Source organism: Papio anubis, chromosome 3 (genome assembly GCF_008728515.1).
Source record: "Papio anubis isolate 15944 chromosome 3, Panubis1.0, whole genome shotgun sequence".
Classification (NCBI taxonomy): domain Eukaryota; kingdom Metazoa; phylum Chordata; class Mammalia; order Primates; family Cercopithecidae; genus Papio; species Papio anubis.
Genome location: NC_044978.1, coordinates 42,170,477 through 42,181,331, shown reverse-complemented (window position 1 = coordinate 42,181,331; position 10,855 = coordinate 42,170,477). Strand labels below are relative to the sequence as shown.

General features: G+C 39.2%; 1 pseudogene across 1 annotated transcript; it reads left to right on the top strand.

Moving 5' to 3' along the window:
- The first annotated feature begins 10,052 nt into the window (after positions 1-10,052).
- LOC101023726 lies at positions 10,053-10,508 on the top strand (annotated as a pseudogene). Its single transcript, XR_647368.3, has one exon. The product of XR_647368.3 is annotated as a 60S ribosomal protein L22 pseudogene (transcript).
- Positions 10,509-10,855: the final 347 nt, after the last annotated feature.

Sequence of the window (10,855 nt, the reverse complement as noted above, 5' to 3'; positions counted from 1 at the left end):
TACCCAAAATATGAGTCAACATGAAAATTCTGGCAAGGCTGAGTATGAAAAGGTATAAATGGCTTTGATTTCTTTTCTTCCAAATGAAGCTTCCTTTTTTCAGATTTTTTAAGAGATGACAGGCAAAGAGTATGAGTCTGGGAAAGTAGCTTGCACTAGAAAAAAGGAGACCTTATGTCTATTCACTGTCAAACACGTACTCCCTGATTTTGCACATACAAGTGAAGAAGAGAACTGGGAAATTCTCAGCATTTGAAGGTTCTGGACCATTTTCTTCTGGAAATGCAGGAAATTGCAATTAAAATAAACTCCACTATGCAAACCAGGCATAAATCTGACTACTCCTTAAACATACCCAGGGATTTCCCACCCTTTCTGCTTTGCCTGAAATGTCCCTCAGCCCCCTCATCCTCACCTCTCTAAATCCAGGTCACATCCAGGTCGAAGGGAATGGTGAGTCCATTTCCAATCTCTTCTTTCCTCAGCCCCTTTCTTCTCAACTCCTGTAGCACCTGTCATCTTTTTTATTTCTATTTTTGGTTTAAACAACAGGAATTCTTTTCTCACTGTTATAGAGGTTAGAAATCCAAGAGCAAGGTATCTGTAGGTTTGGTATCCCCTGAGACCTCTCTTCTTGCTTGCAGATGGTGCCTTCTTGCTGTGTCCCCAAGTGACCTTTCCTCTGTGTACATGCCCCTGGTGTTCCAGTTGTCTTTTATACTTACCTTCTACAAATGGCTAGTTTTGTCAAGTCCATATGGACATACATATGGATAACTTTTACCCTCATACTCCTGGAGTTAGGGCCCACTTCTGCTTTTGTGTGTGTGTGTGTCCTTCGTGGTTTCTTGCACATATGTAAATAGGTAATCAATAAATCAGTTGAAGGATTAAATGAATAATGTTTGCATCTGTGGGCAAAAGCACTAGTATTACCATATAAGGGATGACAATATGGGCTCAATAATATGGCACTTTGAGAAAAAATGAAAACAACCCAGTTGTTCATATGGTGGTATGAGACTACATAGTATCAAGGCAACAGTGCTTACCATGTAACAGAGAGTGAAGAAAGTCAAATGTCGGTATAATGCTACAAGTTTAATCATATGTTTAAAGAAAACTCATATTTAAAAATCTAGAAAATATTTCAAAAGAATGTTTAGGATGATTGGTTTCAGAGTAGTGTTTCCATCTTTTTGAAGAGTTAATAATGAGGCTTATATTATTTTTAACATGAAAAATATAATAAAAATCAACGTTTTAAGTGTTTTTGCTAAAAGTGGTATAAAATCAGTGGAATTTTGTTATAACAGAATTAGAGCCCCATATGATTGACATTTTTAGAAGAAATCATTTTAAAGCAAATGTTCTTTTTTTTTTGGTAGTTCATAGACTAAAAGCTGCTAAGCCCCTTCTGGAGGTTTCATCATGGGACTTCCTCTTCATAAATTCCATTTCATAGAGAACAGTGTTGTACCAACATGTCTGTGTCTTGCTACCAAAGAAAATTTCATAAGCAAACTGAAACAATTTGTTTCCTAGTGTACGTTTATCCTCATTAAGAGCACAGAGAGCTTAAAAACATGGTAATTATCTCAGATGTCTCTAAAACACTTTCATGCTTTAAGCCATGGCCTGGATTAGGTCCTGAAAGATCCAACCTAGCAAAAGCAACAAAGTCTACTAGTAACCCAAGGAAAAGCCTCAAAACATTTTGTCCTCTGGCAAGTACTGACCTGGATCTGGTGGTTGACAAGCCACTAGACAGCATTTCCAGGGATGGGGGCATGTCTGCTCCTGACCCAGCTTTAAAGGAGTGTGTATGTGTGTGTGGTATGTGTGTGTGTTTATTTTAAGAGAGTATACTTCCCCAAAGACAAAAAAAGGAGATAGGATATTTTACCACTTTTTAAAAGAAGAACCCAGTTACTTCACAAGACTTTCCCAAAGGAATGTGTCTAAAATAACATATTCCACCTCATATTTCTACAGCTTGAAATACACACAAATTATCCCAAACTCATCTTCTTACCTCAATTCTGTTACTGCCCCTAAGTCACCAAGAAAATGCCCCATGGAGTAAAATAAAATTCTAATGTAATCTCTTTCCAGCTCTTTGCTGTGTGACATAGTCCCAGGGAATTATGTACCTTCTCAAATCTGTTGTAGACATCCTGGAAACTTGTTCATTTTCTTGATTACAAAAACAGCCTTTCCACACCCTTTCCCTTTCTCCTACCTTTTTCCTACATCGGATGCAGATGTAGGGGTCAGAGTTACAGAAGCCATATTGCAATTAGGAAGGAACAGCTGAAAGGAATGCAGAAATCTTGGATCTAACATTGTAAAATTGCTGAATTTAACTGAATTACCTAGTTCCTCCATTTGTTTTTCTGTTTGTCTGATTCGTTCCCCACTGTTCTTGAGCCCCCATGTGAAAACACATCAATTTGCAGACACGCCTATGATGCACATTGCATTACACCAGTGTTTACCAGTGTAAGTGTCCTCGGAATATGTGTTTGATGATATAATCCACCAAAATAGTGGGATGAAGACATGGTGTAGAGATAATTTTGTGATCAATATATTTGGGGAAAAAAAAGGATACTCTGATCCCCTTCTAGAGCTTCACAATGCACATAAAACTGTTACAGACTTTGAAAAGGAGAAATACTATTGCAGAGAAATCTAAGCAACATTCAGAAGCTTCCCAATTTTATTGACCAAGGAACTAATATTAAAATTAATCCCTTTGTCGTCTACAGTGTGTCCCTCAGAATTAGGGTTCTGAGGACCATGTGTGGGAACCACTGTACTACATCCATCCATAATTATTTTAATAATTGTCATTTTATGCTTTCTTATTTACAAATGATCCATATGTTCTGACAAATTTTAGATAAACTCCTAGGAATTCAAACCAACGGAAATGTTGACACATACCAGACAAAGGCAGGTATAATGAAATATGTGATTACTTCTGGCTAGTTACAAATTCCCCATTTTCTTTGGCTAGCAGATGCTGTCATTGACACTGTCAGCAATTATAACCTACATCTGCATTTCTGGATGAGACAACTCTTCTTAGGCAAAGTGCTTAAGACATGTATTCCTTGATGAATCTTTGCTGCTGTTCTCTGTAAGGACAATTTCTGAGGTTCTGGGAAACCAGCGATTCTCTTGAATCTATGATATATTTGGTTTGTCATGTATTCTTAAGGTCCTTCTTCACCTTTCTTGCTGAACTTGCTTTCCCTTTGGGTAGAGTTTGTTCTCTGCCAAGACGTCCAGTTTGTTCTCTGACAGACCTCCAAGGAACTGTAGGTTGTAATCAACCACCCCCAGCATCCTTTTCCAAATTACTTACTCTGTGCCATGAGCCCAACTGTAGCTATTGGGGTGTGTTTGTTTTTTCCCTTTGCTCTCTTCACATTGTCTCAATTTTTGAGCCAGAATAATTTAAGCACTAGGGTCTTGTCGGGTTTTGCAACCATGAACAGCCTTACAAAGTCTAGGCGTTTTGCCAGAAATCTAAACTTTGTTGAACTATGTTAAAAGGTTAAGCGTTTCACAGAGTTCGGCCTCCCCCACCCCCACTACACTCCCTGCCTCTGCCTTGTTGGTAAATGTCTGCGTTATCAAGAAATGGAATAACTAATAATGTGCTGGATAGAACATTTTCAGTCATCACACTGTGACCATAGTCGTGTTAAAACCCCCAAACAAATGTTATTCACACATCTCTCCTTAATCAAAACGCTGAGGACAGAGAGTCATTGTTGTCATTTCAAGATGAAATGCTACATACTTTCCATAAAATATAAGTTTTAAAATAAAGCTCTTATCAATTATTTGTAAAAATTTCTATGTTAACCAAACAGCTTCACTAAAATGAATGTTGATGAGTAAAAATAAATCAAAACCTCTCCAGACTGGAGGGAAGTACTGGTTCCTTGGTCCCTAGTTTTGAAAGCTCCCTGTGATTATTTCCTGGAACACCAAAAGCTGGTTTACTCTTAGGATGCTTCCGAGGTTTTCAAGTGCACAGTCAACGAGTCTAATGAAGAGAAAGGAAATTTAAAAATGTTTGGGAATTATCCTGGGTCCTCTTGTTTCCTTAGCCCACATCACAGCTAAGAGTAACTGCTGTCAACTTCTCTGACAAAAGAGTTCCCACATTTGCCTAGTTCTCTCCATCCCCACTGTGGCCATCCTGATCCCAGTCAGTACCCTCTCTTGCTTGGACTCCCATAATAATATCCTAACTGGCCTCCATTCATCCACTCTGCCTCCATTTTCCCAGAGCAGCCAGGCCATGAGGTAACCAGTGCCTTAAGATAAAAACACAAGCATCTTACCTTGTTTTAGTCAGTCTCATCTTAAAGCACCGAAGTCTCACCACTTGGGGGCCTTCTTTCTTTGCTGCAAACACACGAAGCTTATGTCTGACTGAACCACTGTGGGGCATGCCCTTCTGTCATCTTTGGCTGGCTGGCTCCCCTCTGTCCTCAGTTCTCAGCTACTGTTGTCTCCCTAGGAGAGCCTTTCCCAGTCTCACCTCTGTTATTCTCTACATAATCCACTTTTTAAATATTCCACCTGCCTTTCTCTATCTAATATTTTTTCTATTAATCACCTGTCTTCTAACTGCCTCCACTGGTCATGAGCAAGAATCATACCTAGTTTACTGACATATCTCCAGCACCTATAATAGTGCTTGGGGCACCAGAAGAACAAGATAAATATGTATTGAATGAATACATGAGCAAGACCAGAATAAAAAATTGGGTGCTTACTGCAGCTCCTGTGGCTTAGCTGTTGAAAGGCATAACACAAACAGTTATTAGGTACTTTTGGGTAAGGGTCTTTCAGGGACTGGACATCTTGATAGATGTTTTAGGGGTGTGCCATGCACATTTGCCAACTGAACCAGAGAAAATACCGTATTTACAGGCACATAAGAAGCTATGTTTGTCTTCTTTTGTGGGGATATTTGTGTCTTTGTCATTTTCAGTATAACCTTTCCAAGACAATCTCCTAAGAAGAAATTTCCCTAAACAAAGAGTATGTATTTTTGCTTAGTGTGCTAAGGTAAATGACTGGGGGATTTTTGCTAGATTGTCACAACTTTATAAGGAGTTTATGAATACTTGATTAAGTAAAGTAACATAGTGCCCTTACTTCTCATCGAATAGCCAACTTACATGACTCATATGCATAGGTTGAAAATTACATCTGCGATCAAAGATCAGAGGCAAAATTGGTCACTGGAAACTACTTAATACATCCTTGGCTTCTAAGCTGGGCTTCATCTAAAGCCAGGATTAACAACGGAAAGCATGACCAGAATGGAATGTGAGGTTTGAACACTGGGGAGAAGATGTCCCCAGGGCTGTGAACTGCCTTTGGTCAGCAGCCCTGGGAGCCAGGCTTGTTTCAGTCTAACGCAATTTTGCTCTCATGATCAATGGGATGGGAGGAAAACTGGGTGAGGGAACACACTGAAATATGTTTTATAAGATAAAAGAGAAAGATCATGTAAGGTCACTTCTGAGAGAATGAAGATAATGACAAATGTATTGATAGAATAAAAAGCGAGGAAATAGGCTGCCTCCAGTTTCATATGTAATAGAGCTTATAGAAGGCACAACTTCTCTGAGATTCATGCCTCCACAGAGGCAGCCAAAGTAGAACCTGATCTGATAAAATTAGTGTCCTGCCATTGATCATACTGTATGTAAAGATACTAGATGGTAATAAGGATAAGCAACTTCCTACTCCTAAACTCTCACAAGAGGAAGCATAGGATAAGGAAAAGGCCTGCAATCCTTTTTGAAGAATAACATGAAAAGAAAAATTATAGACCTGGATCAAAGAGGGCACCTCTATCTTCACTTATTTATTTAATATGTATTTATTGGGCAATACTTTGTGCCAGGCATTGCATCTGGTACCAGGTACATAAAGATAACTAAGTCATAGATCTTGAAAATAGATTCAGGAAAACACAGACTATAGCAAGCCCTACACAAGTTGAAGTTGGTTGCAGCAGAAGTGTCAGACCAAAGAGGGACTGTTAGGTGAGAAGGGAGAAATATGAGCCTGGGAAGGCCGCAAGTCACTTCTGAAAATATTGATTAAATACAGGCATACTTTGTTTTATTGCACTTTGCCTTATTGTACTTCACAATACTGCAATTTTTACAAATTGAAGGTTTGTGGTAACCCTGCATCTGCCAACTCTATTAGACCCACATTTCTAATGTCATGTGCTCACTCTGTGTCTTTGTCACATCTTAGTATTTCAAACATTTTCATTATCATTATATCTGGTATAGTGATCTGTGATCGCTAGTCTTTGGTGTTACTATTGTAATTATCTGGGAGCATCAGGAGCCATGCCCATGTAGGACAGTGAACTTAATCTATAAATGTTGTGTTTCTATTGCTTCACTGACTGGCAATTCCCCCATCGCTCTCCCGCTCCTTAGGCCTCCCTGAGACACAATAACTGAAATTAGGCCATTTAGTAACCACGCAACAATCTCTAAGTGTTCAAGTAAAAGGAAGAGTTGCACATATCTTGCTTTAAACAAAAAGCTAGAAATGACTAAGCTTAGTGAAGAAGGCGTGTCAATAGCCAAGACAGGCTGAAAGCTAAGCTTCTTGAGCCAGATGGTTAGCTGAGCTGTGAATACAAAGGAAAACTTCTTGAAGGAAATTAAAAGTACTACTCCAGCAAACACATGAATGAGAAAAAAAAAATGAGAAAAAAACAAAACAGGCTTATTGCTGATATGGAGAAAGTTTGAGTTGTTTGGATAAAAGATCAAACCAATCACAATCTTTTGTTAAGGCGAAGCTAAATCCAGAGCAGGAACCTAAGTCTAGTTAATACTAAGAAGGCTGAGAGAGGTGAGGAAGCTGCAGAAGAAAAATTTGAAGCTAGCAGGGGTTGGTTCATGAAGTTAAGAAAAGAACCCATCTCTATAACGTAAACGTGCAAGGTGAAACAGCAAGTGCTGATGTAGAAGCTGCAGTAACTTATCCAGAAGATCTAACTAAAATAATAGATAAAGGTCGCTAGACTGAACAACAGATTTTCAATGCAGATAAAACAGCTTTATATTGGAATAAGACATCATTTAGGACTTTTATAGCTAGAGAAGAGAAGTCAAAGTCTCAAAAGACAGGCTGACTCTCTTGTTACAGGAGAATGCAACTGGTGACTTTAAGTTGAAGCCAATGCTCATTTACCATTCTGAATGTCCTAGGCTTCTGTCTTGGTTCATTTCTGTTTCTGTAAAGAAATATACAAATCTGGGTAATTTGTAAAGAAATCAGGTTTAGTTGGCTCATGGTTCTGCAGGCTGTACGAGAAGCATAGCACCAACATCTGCTTCTGGTAAAGAACTCAGACTGCTTCCCCTCATGGTGGAAAGTGAACAGGAGCAGGCAGAGATCATATGGGGAGAAATAGGGAGAAAGAGAGAGAGAGAGAGAGAGAAAGCAGGGAGGGAGGTGCCAGACTCTTTTTAACAACCAGCTCTCATGGAATGAGTAGAGCAAGAAGACACTCATTAGTGTGAGGATAGCATCAAGCCATTCTGAGGGATCTGGCCCCCACAATCCAAACACCTCCCACCAGGTCCTAACTCCAACACTGGGGATCAAATTTCAACATGAGGTTTGGAGTGTCACATACCCAAACTATATAGTAAGGCTTTAAGAATTATGCTGGCTGGGTGCAGTGGCTCACACCTGTAATCCCAATACTATGGCAGGCCAAGGTGGGCAGATCACTTGAGGCCAGGAGTTCGAGACCAGCCTGGCTAACATGGTGAAACTCCGCCTCTACTAAAAATATAAACATTAGCCAGATGTGGTGGCATACGCTTGTAATACTAGCTACTCTGGAGGCTGAGGCAGGAGAATTGTTTGAACTCCAGAGACAGAGGTTACAGTAAGCAAAGATTGCACCACTGCACTCCAGCCTGGGCAACAGAGCGAAATTCCATTTCAAAAAATAATAATAATAATTGACAGTAATAGATAAATAATAGACAAACAGACAATAATAATAATAGACCAAACAGCAAAATCATGAGTGAACTCCCATTCACAATTGCTACAAAGAGAATAAAATACCTAGGAATACAACTTACAAGGGATGTGAAAGACCTCTTTAAGGAGAACTACAAACCACTGCTCAAGGAAATAAGAGAGGACACAAACGGAAAAACATTCCATGCTCGTGGATAGGAAGAATCAATATTGTGAAAATGGCCATATTGTCTAAAGCAATTTATAGATTCAATGCTATTTCCATCAGGCTACCACTGACTTTCTTCACAGAATTAGAAAAAACTACTTTAAATTTCATATGGAACCAAAAAAGAGCCTGTATAACCAAGACAATCCTAAGCAAAAAGAACAAAGCTGCAGGCATCATGCTACCTGACTTCAAACTATACTATAAGGCTACAGTAACCAAAAGAGCATGGTACTGGTACCAAAACAGATATATAGACCAATGGAACAGAACAGAGGCCTCAGAAATAATTCCACACATCTACAATCATCTGATCTTTGACAAACCTGACTATTGGGGGAACCCGCCCCCAATATTTCAATGTAGGTTACTTCTATTTTCCATAAGTGTCAGCCAGCTGATAAATAAGGAGAGACAGTATGAAGAGAGGAATTTTACAACTGGGCCACTGGGGGTGATATCACATATTGGTAGGACTGTGATGCCCCCTGAGTCTCAGACCAGCAAGTTTTTATTAAGGGTTTCAAAAGGGGAGGGGGTGTAAGAACAGAGAGTAGGTATAAAGATCACATGCTTCAAAGGGCAAAAAGCAGAACTACTAATAAGGGTCTAACAAAGATCACATGCTTCTGAAGGAACAGGACAAAGGGAAAAACCAGAACTACTGATAAGGGTCTATGTTCAGCAGTGCACATATTGTCTTGATAAACATCTTAATAGAAATCAGGGTTTGAGAGCAGAGAACTGGTCTGACCACAAATTTACCAGGGCGGAGTTTTTCCCCACCCTAGTAAGCCTGAGGGTACTGCAGGAGGCCAGGGCATATCTCAGTCCTTATCTCAACCGCATAAGACAGACACTCCCAGAGTGGCCACTTATAGATCTCTCCCAAGAAATGCATTCCTTTCCCAGCGTATTAATATTAATATTCCTTGCTAGGAAAAGAATTTAGCGATATCGCTTCTACTTGCACGTCTGTTTATAGGCTCTCTGTAGGAAGAAAAATATGGCTGTTTTTGCCCAACCCTGCAGGCAGTCGGACCTTATGGTTGTCTTCCCTTGTTCCCTAAAAATCGCTGTTATTCTGTTCTTTTTCAAGGTGCACTGATTTCATATTGTTCAAACACACATGTTTTACCATCAATTTGTACAGTTAACACAATTATCACAGTGGTCCTAAGGTGATGTACATCCTCAGCTTATGAAGATAACAAGATTAAGAGACTAAAGTAAAGACATGCATAAGAAATTATAAAAGCATTATTTGGGAACTGATAAATGTCCATATTAAAATTAAATCTTCATAATTTATGTTCTTCTGCCACGGCTCCAGCCAGTCCCTCTGTTCACAGTCCCTGACTTCCTGCAACACCTGACAAAAACAAGAAATGGTGACAGGATTCCCTATTTAACAAATGCTATTGGGAAAACTGGCTAGCCATATGCAGAAAACTGAAATTGGACCCATTTCTTACACCTTATACAAAAATCAACTCAAGATGGATTAAAGACTTAACTGTAAAACCTAAAATAATAAAAACCCTAGAAGAAAACCTAGGCAATACCATTCAGGACATAGGCATGGGTAAAGACTTCATAACTAAAACACCAAAAGCAATGGCAACAAAAGTCAAAATTGACAAGTGGGATCTAATTAGGATATTAACCATGATAGCTCACAGTGATAGTACCAACTAATCCTCAAATGCCATCTAAGTTTTGTATATTTCACCAATGATACACTTTAGAGCAAAAAGATCCAATCCAGCCCTTTCTAACTCTGCTGTGGCCATGGCTCCAGTGAAAAAACTTGTGGCAAAGGGGGGCAAAAAAAAGAAGCAGGTTCTGAAGTTCACTCTTGATTGCACCTCCCCTGTAGAAGATGGAATCATGGATGCTGCCAATTTTGAGCAGTTTTTGCAAGAAAGGATCAAAGTGAACGGAAAAGCTGGGAACCTTGGTGGAGGGGTGGTGACCATTGAAAGGAGCAAGAGCAAGATCACCGTGACATCTGAGGTGCCTTTCTCCAAAAGGTATTTGAAATATCTCATCAAAAAATATTTGAAGAAGAATAATCTACGTAACTGGTTGCGCGTAGTTGCTAACAGCAAAGAGAGTAGTGAATTATGTTACTTCCAGATTAACCAGGACGAAGAAGAGGAGGAAGATGAGGATTAAATTTCATTTATCCGGAATATTTTTTATGAGTTCTTGAATAAAACTTGGGAACAAAAAAAAAAAAAAAGATCCAATCCAGAATCGTGCATTTGGTTGTCATGTCCCTTAGTTGTCTAGTCCCTTCAGCCTAGAACAGATTTGCAGTCTTTCCTTGATTTTCCTGACTTTGACACTGGAAACATTGCAGACAAGTTACTTTTTGCACGTCCCTCCATTTGGCTTTGTTCAGTATTTCTTTTTGATTAAATTCAGACTATGCCTTTTTGGCAAGAATATTTCAGAGGTGACAACATGTTCTCACTGAATTCTACCAGATTACAAGTCATTTTTATTAGTCCCGTTACTGATGATGTTTACTTTGATTTCTTGAGTGAAGTGGTATCTGCAAAGCTTCTCCAT